A 17206-nucleotide genomic window follows, 5' to 3' on the forward strand; every position below is an offset into this window, starting at 1 on the left:
CTGAGTGAAGCCAAAACACACATTATGAGATTATGGAGCAAGAAATCCAATGTGTAACAACAATGTTCACGCTGAAACTATTTTTGTATTCATGGCCAGTGCAAACACGCTTTTTCCAAGAGTATTTTCGTTTTTAGGAATGACTTGAAACGGGTTTAAATAAGGCGCAATTAGGCGGCCTTTTTATATTAAGGCTGTGCACAGGGGCCCTGTTTTAACGGAAGGGAAGTGCTTTTTCCATCCAGCGTTTCAGTGGATTTCCCTCCAGTGGAGAGCGACATCCACCATAGTTGGATTTCTCAAACGGGGCAACTGATATGTCCCCACCAAAGTGGTTGCATCTGCCATTGTGGGAGCATGTTTGTGTTTTATATTATTTATGTATGAGATTTTGAAAACAGAAGGAAAATAAACACCGAAGCATACTGCATACCATGGGCTTACCGTGGATAGGACATCTGTAGGACATGGACATCTACCATCAGTAATTCATACATTCTGAAGTGGTGTGAGCTAGCTCTGTGCGCTGTACGTGATCCAGTCAGTACAATGGTGTTCCAGGGCTTGTTCAAGATATTTCCTATGTAGGGTGCATGTACCCAGATACAATTATAGATCACAAAATCTGCCCATAGTGTGTCATAGACAATACTTAGTAACATTATCATTTCAATAAGGCTGAAGAGCTAGATAGTGTCTGAGTCAACCCTAGATGTCCCTTCGTGGTGTTCCTAGGACCTGCATTGAAGTGTATTCTGTGACTAATCAAAAAGGAGGGATAAGGGATTAGAACGTCTGTTTCATTCCCCGGGGTAAGCTTATGGTTTATCAAATGAGAAACAGACACTAGTTACACCTTTTGACCTTTGGTAAAAAGTGGGTATATTGGAGTAACCTCAAAAAACTCAATGCTTTAGTGGTAGTGCGGTATATCTGTTTCATCCGCCCCGCATTGATGTTTGTGGCAGTTATCATTGGGTACTCCAAAATAGTGATTTTGCCAGCCTCAACCCGAGGCACCTCTGGTCTTGGGTGCAGTGTCCAGAGAAGTGAAATAGAAAAGTGTGAAAAAAATAAATTCTCAAAAAAGGAAAAAATATTAAAAACTGGTAAATCACCCGTGGGGAAATTTAATATTGGCGTAATTTCCAATGGTGTTAAAAAATTAGATACTACTCATTAGATCGAGTTACTCGATCTAGCAGTATATTATATAAAGCGTCGACATGTTTCAGCTCTCTGGGCCCTAGGGGTCTATGGAGCTTTCGTCAGGACTCACAAACAAAGAATTTTATATACTCACACCATTTGTGTAGTATTGTTTTGGTTGTTTTCTGATTTATATATCTGGAAAACAAATCCTCCAAATTCTGCAATGGAATGGGGAAAGTACATAGAGAAATACACACTTTACAAATGTATTCAAAATCGGGTTGATATACAGTGGAATAACATTTTATTCACATTAGAGACATAACTAAGGAAGGGGATTCTTGTGGATTGAGAAGGAGAAACTAATGCTATGACCGTCCTTAATGGGATCTAAAAGGATAAAAAGCAAAATTAAATCTGCTAATTCCAAAAGGGGTGTGATCACCTCACCTCTATATATATGTCAAGTAACGATCTTTCAAATATTTTACTTGTACATATAGGGTCTATCTCTCACAGGTTAGCCGTGGGGAGATCATTCTAAAGTGACCCTATAAGCGTTAATCTGTTGCCTGCGCTCAGGGATCACACGGTTAAGCGCCTGGTTAAGTTCAAGCGCGTAATTATAGACATCAAGCTGAGGCTACAAAAACCTATTTTTGGGCACAGTGTTCAGATTTATAGCATTCAAACCATGATATTGGAAGTGGTATTCATTATCGTAGGTTCAGGGGGCCACCAGTCATAAGATTGTAATACAATTGTGGATTACTTTCCAAACATTCTATTTCGGCATTGAAACATGCAAACAGGTTTTGAATTCAAAATAACAACACAGTTACCAGGCAGTGCAGCGTTTGTAATGATAATTAAGTTCTGTCCTACCTGTTCTGGAGGTACCTTCTACTTCCTCGGGGTCCCGCTATTAGTAAGCCCAGAGCTGTTTGAGAGAGTGATTACCGCATTAGTTTACCGCGGCTCAAGCGTCTTACCGAGGTGATGTGATTCGGGGAATATCGCCACCATTACCCGCGTGTGGATAGGTTTCTGCCTTGTGCTGACTCTGCCCCCGGATGTGTCTTCTCCAAGGCACACTCATATTTAAAGGGGCCAGGCTCTGCAAAGGCGGGCTGTCTTTTTTTGAAGTGGAGAAGTTCAATATAACTTTATGCGTTACGATGGGGACTCATAGAAGGGAACAACCAACAGATTTTAAAGGGTTTTACATATAGACGAACACCACTGAAAAACGGAAAGATGATTTCATCCGTTTAAAGGAAGTAGTAAACTTGGGAAGCAGGGAGGCATCTCAGTATTTGCAAAAATTAATGGTGGAAAACAATTGCATCGTTCAGGCTCATTATGGTATTTAATTTGCAAACTGGTGCCAGGGTATAAAATCGTTTAATCCTTGCTCACAAGTCTTGAGGCGGTCTACCCACCTCTGCTCTTTTTCAAACAATGTTTTTTCACAATTAGACGTTTTGTCAATGAGCATTTCAATTACAGTCCAACGAAGTTCGTCACAAGAATGGCCTACCTCAATGAAGTGGGAACATAGTTTGGTCGTGTTCTTTTTGAGTTTGATATTACTTTTGTGTTCGCCAATTCTGACTTTTATTTTCCGGCACGTCATCCCAGTGTATTTCTTTCCACAGGGGCAGCTTACCATATAGATGACATGTGTGGAATTACAATTGGTGTGTTGGCGCTGTGTCCATACTAGCGTCTCTGATAGTTGTAATGTTTTTGACACTGTTGTTGTTTTGCAAGCAACACAAGAACCACACGGATAATGCCCAGTTACTGGTGTCATCATTGCATCTCTCGCTGTGTCCTGTTGGTGTTTTTTCACTGGGCGTGTATGTACTAGAACATCTTTAATGTTCTTTGTTCTGCGATTGGCAAATCTTGGTTTCGGCCAATTGAAAACCCCAGTATTCAAGATGTGCCAGTTCTTGTTTATCATTTTCTTGATGTCGTATGAAGAGTGGCAAAATGTTGTTACACACGTAGTCATATCTTGTATCGGAGTTTTAGGGAAATTTTGTAAAAGGCATTCCCTAGGTTGGTTGTTTGCTCTTTTTCTGCAATACCTGATAGTCTTCTCCGTGTAATCCCTTTTTCTCAGTTTGTCACTCAATTCTTTTGCCTGAGAGTGGTAGTCTTCATTCCTGCTACAATTTCTCTTCAGGCGCAGGAACTGGCTAAAAGGGAGATTGTCCCTAAGTGGCTTCGGGTGGTAGCTTTTATACGATAGGAGGCTATTCTTGGCCGTCGGCTTTGTATAGGTCTTTGTATGCAGGACATTATCTTTCACAAAGATTGTGAGATCCAGGAAGTCAAGACTACTGTTATTGGCAGTGTATGTAAACTTTAGCCAAGGATCCAGCTGATTCAGCCAGTTCATGAACACATTCAAGTCAAGTTCAGTGTTCCAAATCAATATTATATCGTCAATATATCTCTTCCAGTATAAAATACTGGAAGAGAAGGAGTTAGATTCGTTGTCGATATATTGGCTTTCAAAATGACTTACATAAAGTCCTGCCACTGAAGGGGCAAAAGCACTGCCCATAGAGGTGCCATGGGTTTGGAGATATCGATTGTCCTCATAAGCAAAAAAAATTTCTTTTAATGCTAGTTTGCAGCATTCGAGGACGAAGTGTCTCGGTGTGTTGTATTGCCACTCTTCCATGTAAAGGACGTCTTCCAGAACTTGGAGGGTATCATCCTGTGGGAGACTAGTAAATAAAGCTTCCACATCTAGGCCCACCAGAAGCATGTTGCTAGGGTCAAATACTTTATCTTGGATCTGTGCCAAAAGGTCTCGTGTATCTTTTAGGTACGCAGGTGTTTGTTGGACTAATGGTTTAAGGTATTCGTCCGCAAATTTTGAAAGGGGCTCTAGTACTGATCCAATACCAGAAACTATCGGTCGGCCAGGTGGTGGGGACCTATTCTTGTGTGTTTTTGGCAGTGAATAGAAATAGGGTGTTCTAGGCTCTTTTGTAGTCAAGTATTCAGCTTCTTTTCGTGTAATCCACCCCTTGGTCTCTGCTTCATATACCATGATGGAGATGGTGTTCTTAAGTCTTTCAGTTGGATCTATAGTGATCCTTTGGTAGAATCTTGTATCAGACAGGAGGGCAAGGCAGTGTTGGTTATATCCATTTTTACTCAAAATTACTGTGCCTCCCCCCTTGTCTGCTGGTTTGATCACGATTTCGTCATTCAGCCGAAGAGACTCCAGGGCTGTGTGTTCCTTTTTACTGAGGTTCTGATAAACTTTTTTATTCTTTTCTAATCTGTCTACTCCATTCAACAGGGCTTGTTCGAAGGTCTGTAATTCTGGATGGACGCTTGAGTTTGGAGGATTGAAAGTTGATCTTTTACGTAAGGAGGTATCACCCTCTTGCCTAGTAGAAGTGTTGTTCGCAAAATAGGCTTTCAGTTTCAATGTTCTGCAAAATTCTGCCAATTCGCATTTCAATTTAAAAGTATCGAGTCGAGGTGTAGGCACAAATCCTAATCCTTTATTGAGGATTTCAATTTGCTCTTCTGGCAATTGTACTCCAGAGAGGTTGACTACGAGGGATTGGTCTTGCTGGTAGAGGGTTTTGTTGCTACCATGCTGCGGGTCTGTACATTCCTCTGTTGGTCTTGCCACTTGAGTGACTTTTTTCTGCCTCTTGATTGATTGTGGCCTCTGGATAAAAAAGGCGGTTCTTGTTGGTTTACATTCATGTTGGCTGCCATTTGTTGTTCCCCCATTTGTGGCATCTGTTGCATTCCTGGGTTAAAAGGATCCATCCATCCTCCATATGGGGGAACAAACGGTTGGTAGAACGGCATGTTGAAACCTGGATAATAAGGTCTCTGCCATCTGTTTCCTCTTCTAGGGCGCTGGTACCTATAGTTATTACGGCCTCTTTTCGGAATATAATCATCTGAGCTATTGACAGAGTTGTTTGAGGAGTTATTCCCTATTGAATCATTATCAGAACCTATTTCCTGCGGAGTGTATTCATCTGATGTATAGGGGTGCATTTTTTCTTGGCTAAACTTTTTTAGGTCTTTACCAAGTTTTTGCAATTTACTCTGCATGATGAACTCATGGGTTTCCTCCATTTCTTTATTGATTTCTTCCAATCTTTTTTTCTTTAATTCCTTTTCGCACTCATCAATTTCTTTCAAAAGTCTATCAGAGAGTCTTTTTGCTGTTTTGACAATAAGGACTAGATAATCCAAAGTGCATTTCCATGAAATTGACGACCAATCCTTGCGGAAAACAAGATCATGGAGAAAGATTTGTGGGGCATTGTTTACCCACAGGCCTTTGGGTGCTGTTTTGAATCTTAAATATTCAGTCATTATTATCCAGTGAATAGATGTTCGAATCTGATCTCTTTTCTTTTCTGTCATTTTGTCCCAATCCGGAATCAAGCATCCTAGGACCGGTTTCTGGCTATCAGCCGTCTTCAGCCAGGATAGCTTGATTCCAGTGGCATGGAGAGCACGGGACTCACGTCTGAGCATACCCCTCCCACTCGGTCCTAGGATGCTTGATTCCGGTCCAGGAAAGACATGGCTTGGCAGTTCGGGCTGGACTGTTCCCATGAGGCACAGGGTCAAGACTGATTTGCATATGGCCATGTCTGAACTGGGGTGGTGTGGTGAGCAAAATAACGATGGATTAAACCCAGATCTGTGACTGGGGGTGAATGTTTTGCCATTGTGCAACATTCCGTCCATCAATTGTTGTTTTTGCATGATGAGGGCTGAAAGCCTGGAACCAGTCCCAGGATGCTTGTTTCCAGTCCAGGGAGGACCTGCCCTGGCAGTTCAGGCTTAACTGTTCTATTTGGGCGCAGGGTCAAGACTGATTTGCATATGGCTGGGTCCATACTGGAATGGCATGGTGAGCAAAAAACTATGGATTTCGGCCCAGATCTCTCTACTGGGGTGAATGTATGACATTGTTCTGCATTCTGTCCATCAATTGTTCTTTTTGCGCTTGTATTCTGCCACAGCATCCTTTAAGCATTCCTCCACATTAGGAAACGTCCATTTCACCTGAAACCACAACATTCAGCATTTTGTTAGTAATATCAGCACTGCACAAATCTTTTGATTGATTTAGGGAAGAATTTAGTATATCCTAGAAGCAATATTAGAGGAGTGCAACTTACCTGTGCACCACAATCTCTCTGACAATCTGATATACCTCCCAACGTGCCCCAGTCAGTGAACATTCCCATTCCAGTTGCAAAAAAAAGCGCTGGATCTCTTAAGCAACACCTGCAATGGAAGGTCTGTTAGGATCTGTTCTGGTTAAAAACCTCGGATAGCAGAACAGTTGATTCAGAAATGTAAAATGAAGCAGTTTTTGTTACTAACTATCAGCCACTAGTTTGGTCCGGAGTAGATGAATTTCCACACATCAGGACTAATATAGCCCCCCCCCTCCCAAGTTCAGTTCTTGTTTTCCAAGGGCCTCGATAATAGCTGTACCACAAAATTCGGTGTATAACCCATACAGTCTGGAAATCCATTCCCTACTTCCAGGATTCCTAACCATTTGAGTAAGCAGGAGAAACAGAGCCTGTTTCATCAGCTGTTTTGCCGTTTGCTGCCAGTAGGACCAGCATGACTGCAGGGGGAAGCGGGACTACAGCCCCCAGCCTGCCAAGCAGCGCGCATGCCGCCAACGTGTAATCCTCGCACCAGGAGGTGCTGAAATACCATCCAAGGGTCCCGCAATGTGGGACGCACACAGGCGTGCCCTGGCTACACCTGGACCAAGCCCGGGCCAAGGGAAGTCCCGTCTGCGCCCGGCAGGAAGAGACAGGGCAGGGCCACCCCTTTCCAAGTTGCCAGCCATACACCCTAAAAACAATGAAGTGAGTGTTTGCCATCTCTAAGCCTCAGGACTGCTTTAGTTGCTATGCACTTACTTGAGGATCATAATGGTGAACCGGGACATCAACTGCACGCCCCATCACTAGCAGTATTGATAGCATGCTTGAAAGGGTGGTTAATATCGTATCAGGGGCGATTGCCTCTGATGGATGAGTGGCAAGTGGTCTTTGCACCCGGCACGGTCGCCGGTTGATTTCCCCCACCATCCTGATTTGGCGGGGGAAATCGACGTCCGATGGCGGAGGACCCACAACCGCACAGCTGGCGGTGGCGGGCCTTCCGCAATCGTAATCGGCCCCATGGTTTTTATTTCCCCCGTTCTGGTGGATTATTTAGTGAAAGTTGAAGTTATTCCAACAATTCATGGGGATCACAATCCAATTTAAACAGTGCTGAGATTGTCCCACCGTCCCACGTTCACCTCAGAATGTGTTGCTCGGAATCTGTTACCTTCCACGACAAGCTAAGATTGATTTGGCGGGGTTTTAACAACACCGGTTTGTTCAGACATTAGCCATGGCTAATTTGCATCTCATTAATTCTTGTTTATCGGTCCTTGATCTGCACCCGAGGCAGTCTATGATTATATTAAACTCTGCTCAGCTATTGAATCCCTACTATTGAAGCCTACTCCTCCATGGCAAGGTGGACACAGATGGTTCCACCATGAGTGCTCCGAGGCGAATAGACAACTACGTAAGGCACTGTTGACTAGCCCTAGGTGTAATTCTGTTGTGAAATTAGCAAGGCTGAGATATAAGATGGTGATCATTAAAAGGAAAGACATTTTTTTAAAAGACCACCAGGAAGCACTTGTGAAAGCCGCAAGTTTAAAAAAGGGTAACACTTTTTAGGCAACTGTCAAAGACTTGAGGGCAACAAGACAGATACTATTGCCCATATGCTGCACCATAACAAGTGAGGCTTGGGAAAATCATTTCTCTATGATCTATAAAGCCTCCGCAAAAGCAATTAATCACTTCAAGCACAGGGCCATAACTAGAATTTTGATAACACTGCCTGAGGTTGAGGAAGCCATCCACCAGAGTGTTGGTAACAAAGCCCCGGGCCCTGGCGGCCTACCTATCAACCTCATTAAACATAAACCAGACTTTTAGGCACCTCTTCTTTAAATGTTTTTAACAACTTAACACATGGTCCGCTACCAAGTACATGATCAGCAAGCATTATCAACCCAATCTTTAAAAAATTCGACTGCTCCCAACCCAACTGTTACTGACCGATCTCTTTAATAGACAATACCTTAAAAATCCTCAGAAGAGTCTTATATAACAAGATCTCAGACTGTGTGGAGAAAATTACATCTTAGAGCCATGCCAATTGTGTTTCAGGATCAAAGTGGGTACCAATGAACAATGCCTAAATCTTAAATTAATCATTGGCAAATATACTATAGCCCAGCGTTCGCCAATATATTTGGCTTTCATGGACCTGACCTCTGCCTTTGACTTCGTCAATAGGTCAAGATTATGGTCCATCCTTTTACCCTATGGTTTGGATGAGACTTTGGTGCACTTTTTGGCGCACCTACGCAAAGACCTGAAGGCCTGGGTTAGGATCAGTAGCGGGGGCGATGTCACCAATGATATCATAGTAAGCAGGGGAGCCAGACAGGGATGTGTCTTAACCCATCTTTTCTTTATCATCTACATTTATGGATTGCATAAATCATTGATTACTTTGACTAATGATGTTCCCAAAGTAAATGGCAAAACACTCCCCACTATTATATGCCGACGACGCGGTCTTAATGGGCAGCTCACCTAACGCCTTACGCACATTAGTGCAGGGATTTGTCGACTTTATGGGCCATCTGGACTCGAGCACTAATTAAAAAAAAATCTTTTATAATGCCCTGTGGGCCGAGGAAACCTCTACTTAATTCTAAATCTGTGGGTAAACAAACACTAAAAAGCACTAGAACTTTTCCATATCTCGAGTTGGTCAATGCTGCGAGCGGTTCCTGGTCGTTTTGCAGGAACAAGTTCTCAAAGGCCTCCAATTCCATCCTTAGTCTTTCCTGGCCCAAGAGAACTAGAGCCATTTTAGCTATTTAATTTTTTTAAAAATCTCAGTGTTTACCTACAGCTACTTATGGTGCCGAGGTTTGTGGCACTGCGAGATGCCATAGTATTTAACAAGAAGAAAATAGATTCTGTAGGAAATTACTTGGTACTCCAATCTCCACCCCTCAGTATGTGTGCCATAGAGAGCTCAACTTGAATTACTTTGAGGATTTCATAAGGGCCCGCCCTGCCTTATTTTGGCTCACAATATGGAAAAATCCGTCAGCATCTCTCACAAGAGAGAATATAAGTGATTCTATTAGATGTGAGAAAGAGCTTGACATTCTGTGGTTGTCTGGGGTGAAAGGGAGCCTATGCAGTGTCAATCTCAGCAGGGTTTTCCTAAGTCCAAGCACAGTTGAGACCGTACACAAAAACACCCCTGGGAAGGCACTTTACACACATTATGGCACAGAAAGGTTGGAGAGGGAATCCAAGAAACCGTCTGTTTTTAATTTTATGACTATTGAGAGCATTGGGGACCCTTTAGCTACCTACCTCACTGTTAGAACTGGGGATCTCTAGTTGGCAATGGCTTGCACCTTTGTCCAAATAGGGACCCTTGCTTCTAGTTAGAGTAAGGGGGCTACACTCCTAAAATAACCCCTGCCCTGTGGTAGCTTGACACGAGCAGGAAGGCTTATCTCAGAGGCAGTGTGTAAAGCATTTGTGAACACATACAGTAATACTGTGAAAATACTACAGATGGACACAACACAGGTTTTTATAAAAATAGGTATTCTTTATATAGACTTAACACAGGGCACAAACAACAAAATTCCACAATACAGTATTAAGAAAATGACTTTAAGATGGAGGAAATAACTTAGTCCAGAGGGGATGGCAAATGCAACATGTTTCTCTCAAAGTACCTTAGGATGCATCACGCAAGATAAACAAAAGGTTTGCAGGGAGAATGATGGTAGCGCTGGTTTCTTGCTTCAGGGGTGGCAATGCGTCTGTTCCTCAGTGCGTGTGCAAAGTAGATGATGCGTCTGTTCCTTACCGGAGAGGAGGTGATGCGACGATATCATAGTGCATCCCGGTTGTGATGCAACAAGATGGCACCTTGATGAGATGCGACAATCCGGTGCAATGCGAGAAGATGGCGCCCTTGATGAGATGACGTGAGGATGATGCGCGCACACCTGAAGGCCGTTCGGCGAACTCTATAACTTTGGAGGCGCGACAGGCCCTGCAACACACTTCTCTGGTGATGCATCGGTGACCCTTGCAGTAGTGACACGCTTCTCCGGTGATGCAACAACATACAGCTGCGACAAAGACACGCTTCTCCTGTGATGCAATGGCGACCCTTGCGGTGGTGACACGCTTCTCCGATGAAGGGACGGCGACAGCTGCGAATACGACATGCTTCTTCTCATTGAGACGCGCTTCCAGCTCCCAACAACACACAGGCTTCTGCAGACAGAATTCCCAGCAAGGAAATTCAGGGGGAGAGATGGTGGTGAAGTCTTGTATCCCTGAGACCTCAGCGGGAGGCAAGCACAGTTCAAGCCCTTGGAGACACTTCTTCAAGATGATGAAAGTTGCAAATAAAATCTTTCTCCTTTCCTTGACAATAAAGAAACCACTGCAGACCAACCCCAGAAAGCAACACACTGGCACAGGGGAAGTCAAAAACTCCTGCAGATTCTCTGGTTCGTCTCTTTGGCAAAAGGTCCGTCTTGATGTCCAGAAGTGATCTAAAGTTTTGGGGTCTGGGTCCCCCTTATCATACACACAAATCCTTTGTCTCTGAAGGCAGAGAGTATCTGTACCTAGGCAAAACCAGTTCTGGGTGCATTCTGCCAGTGCACAACTTCTTCCTTTGTCAGTGTGGGCCAGGGTCATCAGATGCAACACATGAGGTGGAGCCAGCATTGTGAAAGGCAGGCACAGCCCTATTCAGGCCCAGGTGTTACTCCTCCCACCACTCCCAATGCAGATAGGTCTAATCAGCCTAGAGCTGACTCACCCTGCCTCCTAGTGCCTCCTCAGCTCCTGTCACTCACAAACCAGACATGCAATACACAACCTAGCAGAGGCAGGCTAGAGAGTTTAGGCAAGAAAATACCTGCTTTCTAAAAGTGGTATTTTCAAACACAGAATGTTAAAACCAACTTTACCAAAAGATATATTTTATCATTCTAAATTCAGGCATACTAAATTCGTTTTTCTACCATGTTCCCTGGGTCAGTTAGGATTATAAGATTTTATAATCACACTGTCCATTCTGGCCTATGGGGACAGGTAGCCTTGCAATAGTGAAAAACGAAATTGGCTGTAATTCATTATCAGGACATGCTACACTCATCAGGGCATGTCCTTGGTCCTACAGTAGGGGTGGCTAACATGTAGAAAAGGGAGAGTTTAGGGACTGGTAAGTGGGTGCACTTACCAAGTCGACATGGCAGTACTAGACTGCACACACGTTCTACAATGGCAGGCCAGAGACACACTTTACAAGCTGCTTCTGTGGGTGGCATAATAAGGCCTGCAAGCCCACTAGCAGAATTTGATCTACAGGCCCTGGGCACACATGGTGCACTCTACTAGGGTCTGACAATTAAATCTAAAAACAATCATGGAGTCACAAATCCATTACAGTAATTTACAATAGAGAGCACTTGCACTGTGGCACTGACTAGCAGTGCCCAAAGCATCTAACCAGCAAAAACATATCAAAAACAGAGGAGACAACAGCAAAAAATGGGAGGGAGACTCACGCCCATGGTACCAGACCAAACACTGACCCTGCCCATGAGCCACTAGGAGAGGTGTCTTCTCGTCCGCTAAAGGGCAGGCACTGTGAAATATTTGCTTTGTTTTCCTTTAGGGTACCACTCAAATCTTGATTCCCTACTCTGTCTATGCGACGGACAGAGTGGTCAAACCATTTTACACTTTTTATTCTTTTGTAAGTTTTAAAGAAAGTACGCCAAATGGCTTTTAGTCCAGTATCAAAACAATTGTGCCCATTAGTCTGGAAGATGCTCACAGGAGCATCCTAACACTTACAGACGAAGAGTTTATTATTCGCGTTGGCACTTTAGTGAGAATTTGCGTGCGGGCCCGCAACACGATGTGTAACCTCTGAAAACTTGTTGTGTGCGTTAAAATACTGTGTATTTATGCCTAAATGTTAATGAATTTCCGCTCTGATTATTTATTTGTGTTTTTTAATTGTTGTATTTGATGCACTTTTATGGATGCTTTTTATCCGAATAAAGTATCTTGAACTTTAACTTGAACTTGAAACCTCAACATTCATCATTTTCTTAATAGTATCAGCACTGCACAAATCTTCCGATTGGTTTAGGGAAGCATTTATTATATCCCAGAAGCAATATTAGAGGAGAGCAACTTACCTGTGCACCACTATCTCTCTGAGAATTTGAGATGCCTCCCAGCGTGGCCCAGTCAGTGAACATTCCCATTCCAGATGCAAAAAAAACGCTGGATCTCCTATGCAACACCTGCAATGGGAAGGCTTGTTAGAGTCTATTCTGGTTAAAAACATGGGAGAGCAGAACAATTAGTTCAGAATGTAAAATGAAGCAGTTTATGCCTCTAACTATTAGCCACTAGTTTAGTCCGGGGTAGCAGAATTTCCACACATGAAGACTAATATAGCCCTCCCCAAGTTCAGTTCTTGTTTTCCAAGTGCCTCGATAATAGCTGTACCACAAAATACGGTGTATTACCCGTACAGTCTAGAAATCCATTCCCTACTTCCAGAATTCGTAACCATTTGACTAAGCAGGAGAAAATCTGTAGATTCATATGGGAATGATGGCCCTCTAGCTGATGCAGCATGTCCTTGTCTAAGATGCCATCTCCATGTTTTGTACCCTAAGAATGAACAGGTGCTTGGCAGTCCAGAACTTCCTGGCAGACACGCGACGCGGTCCACCTGAAAGGTGACACATTGTGGCAGTGTCCTGAGGGGGTCTGCCTGGTGCAGATCTCCTCAACTTTGTCCCTGTGGCACACAGGAAATCGCTGATTTTAAGAAGGAAATACTTGAAGACACAGCGCTCTCAAATGCTAGGGAGGCACTAGACCGAGCAGAGAAGACATTGGCTGACTTTAACACCGTGACTTTAAATAGGAAGCTAGATAAGTTATCAAAGGATGTGAGAAACTATGATAAAAAGATAACCTATCCCTACCTTTCTGACGACTACTACCAACAGGATAGCCAAGGCTTTTTCTGTAACAAAAGCAGACAGGGACCAAGACGGTTCAATACATTCTCTGATTCCTCTGCAGGAAGTAGCTCAGACTCTGACTCCGATAGACCCTCCACTAGCCACCAAGACAACCAGGGCCCCCATTTTTTTAGGGGAAGGTTACTGCCTGGGGAACAGGGGCGGAGGGAGATCACAGAACTGGGAAAGACCAAAGAGATGGAACAGAGGCAGGAGCACAAACCAAGGGACATCCTGTGTCCGCTTTTACCAACCAGAAACACATGGGGAGATCTCCACACGGAGGCAAACTTACAGATGGTAGACACCCACAGGGAGAGCAGCACTATCTCTAAGTCACCAAGTGAGCACACCAAAGCCCCCCTTGAACACATTACCTGCTTGCCCAATCGAGCGAGAGCCATCACCGCCTTGCACGGCTCTGACACCATAACAGCACAGAATGGGATGCAGGTGGTCCTGGAAGGGAGTACACTGGACCATGCAGACCCTATAACCAACTTTTCAGACGACACCATATCTCATGTGGAGAGGGATGTCCTTTCAAGGGGCCTGGAGGTGGCACAGCAGAGAGGTACACTGGACCATGCAGACCCGATAATCAACTTATCAGACCACACAATGTCTCATGTGGATAGGGATGTCCTTTCAAGGGGCCTTTCATTTGTGCCAACCGTGATACCAGATTCATTCCAAGTGAAACTTGAACTTCAGCGTTTTTTCCGAAAAAAAAGAATGAAGTATTACTTCAATAAAAATACATACACCCCGACACCTGCGGTAACAGATTTCAGACCTGCCTCTACATTTACTCAAGCAGCGTTTCTGATGAGTGAGGAAATACTGGCATTTGAGAAAATCGTTCTCGAAGAAACCATGCAACTCTTGGATGGAAGAAAATACATACAATACAACATCAGTAAGGATGAGAAATTGGCACTACACTCCCTGGGTAACAATAACTCCATCGTTATCAAGGCAGCAGATAAGGGCGGCGCGGTGGTGCTGCAAAACACAAATGACTATGTAGAAGAGAAAGAACTCCAATTGGGGGTACTGGAGAGCTTCCAACAGACCCCACAGCACCCAACCCCGGACCTCAAAACCCTGATAGAAGAGGTAACCAATGACGGATTGTCAGATGGATTCCTGAGTCATTGTGAAAACGATTTCCTAAACAAAAAGGAACCAATAATCCCAACGTTATACCCCCTACCGAAGGCACACAGGTGGCTAGAGAAGCCGCCCGGCAGACCTATTGTGTCTGGTTGTGGTTCGATTTTGGAACCATTGAACCAATTCATTGATCATTTTTTGCAACCTTGGGTCCCCAAAACGAAATCCTTCATGAGAGACAGTATGCACATCGTACAATTGCTGGAGGGCTAGGCATTTGATGTCCGTACACAGTTACTGGTAACACTAGATGTGTCCTCGTGTATACATCAGTCCCTCAAGACAAAGCGCTGGAGGTCATCAGGACCACTCTGGATTCACGACCTAGATCACACTGGATGCCAACATACTTTCTGATTTCACTACTGGAGATTGCAAAAAAAAGAACTATTTCATCTTCAGAAGACAGTTCTATTATCAGTGCAAAGGAGTGGCGATGGGGACTACTTACGCACCAAGTCTAGCGAACATTTTCATGGACCACTACAAGGAGGAACACCTGTACAGTCATTCCCATCCATACCTCAACCAGAAGGCAGTATTAAAAAGATACATTGACAACGTGATAATGTTGTGGTCCGGCAATACAAATAAGCTGATTGATTTCCACGCGTGGCTTAATACCAGGACAAGGGATATTCAATTTATAATGACAAGCAATAGCGAAGCAATAGATTTCCTGGACTTTACATTCCGGGTAGAGGAAGACTTACTATACTTTGACCTCTATGGAAAACTAATGGAAAGAAACACATTGCTAATGTATGGCTCGCATCACCCTCTAAACCTGAGGGATAATTTGCCTACGGGCAATACTTGAGATTGAAAAGAAACTGCTCCAGAAGGAAATACTTCTTCAAAGAATCAGAAACCTTATCAAAACGCCTAAAGGAAAGAGGATACCCGACTGGATTACTGAAACAGGCAAAGAAACAAGCCTGGTATTGTCCCCATGGCCAACTGCTGGAGGTCAAGGAAAGATCAAGGGAGTCAACCAATATTGTCTGCGTAACAACATTCAATACCAAGAGTGACGACATTAAAAAGATTGGAAAGAAGTATTGGAACTTGGTCACAAGTGAGTTACATACTAACCAAGACCCCATGTTCGCCTTCAAGAGGGGAAGAAATATCAAGGATATGGTTGTCAGAGCTTTCATGGAACCCACAAAACAACCGGACATGAGGAGCCACCTCTCCCACTTGTGACCGGGCATCACCAATGTGGACAGTGCAAAGCGTGTGATCTGGCCCATGAGGGAACAACTTTTACATACAACAACAGAACTTACAAACTGCCACACTTTAAGAACTGTAACAGCTCCCATGTAATATACGCTATCCTTTGCCCCTGTGCCCTAATATATGTTGGTCAAACCACCCAGAAAGCAAAGGCTATGATCCTACAACATATGAGCAGAATAAAATGCAAAACACAGGGTCCACCCATGGTCGAACACTTTGTGACACACAACCATTCCCCTGAGAATATGTAGAGGTGGATCATAGAGAAGATCAGTCCCAATGCTAGAGGAGGTTCACTTGCAAGGGCCTTGAGCTACAAAGAGTGTAGATGGATCCGTTCTCTCAATTCAGTACAGACTGGATTGAACAAGATGGAGGAAACTGGCAGACAAATGGGACAGTTGAAACCGCATTGTCCCATCATCATCATGTAAAATGAGGAGTCATACTATTTGTATTGTGAACACAATGCGTGACGTACTGCCCAACCATATTATGCATACAATTCCTGACTCATCTGTGACACCGTACATATATTTACACTGAATATCACACTGTAAATAATGTGCACGCGATGGCAAGTTAAGACCTTCCGACTGCATCGCAGGGTAGGCGTGTTAGCATACAAGTGAGACTGCCACTGTAGATATTGTGAAAATGATCTCACAGCATCTCATATAATCCCAGCAAATATATTTTACAAACAAAGAATGTGAGACTTGCTACCCTAACATTTCAAAGTATGAGACACGCTTTAAATAATGGGTAACACATGGTACACAAACTGAATTCCACAATGCAGATACTGTGCACGTGAAGTTTAAGTAATGCGTTGTCCTGTAACAATCGCTAAATGTTCGATTTACTTTACATCATAAAGTACGATAGCTGAAAAACGCATTATTGGAGAAATATGAGATGCATTGTACATAATGGGGAACTATTCCACACACATGATGCATAATTTTTAACTTGATTTTAATGTCACTGTATATATGTATGCATGTCCATACTTAGTGGCTGAATGCACCGCACCAACATGTCACTGTGATTAGCAGACATACTGTAAACTCCCTTGCTCACGCAGAGTTGCCATCTTCACAAAATAATCAAAACGGGGCAAAGTGCGAGAGACACTCGCCGCAAACCCCGGCTTCCCCGAAAGGTTGCTTAGCAACCTCAATCATAAGGCCATGATGCAGAGACGGGCTACGCCTAGCCCGTTCCTTAGCAACCCCCTGAAGCTTTTGCTGTGCGGAGACGTCCTCGCGCACGTCCGGCAAGTTTCAACGGGTTTATTTAGCACACCCGCTACGGAGCCACTCGATAAGCTGTACCGGCATTGTTAGGACGTATGCAACTGCCTCATCCAAATGAATAACCAGAAAGATTATTAGAAGGTGAGCAAGC

Source organism: Lissotriton helveticus, chromosome 2_1 (genome assembly GCF_964261635.1).
Source record: "Lissotriton helveticus chromosome 2_1, aLisHel1.1, whole genome shotgun sequence".
Taxonomy (NCBI): Eukaryota; Metazoa; Chordata; class Amphibia; order Caudata; family Salamandridae; genus Lissotriton; species Lissotriton helveticus.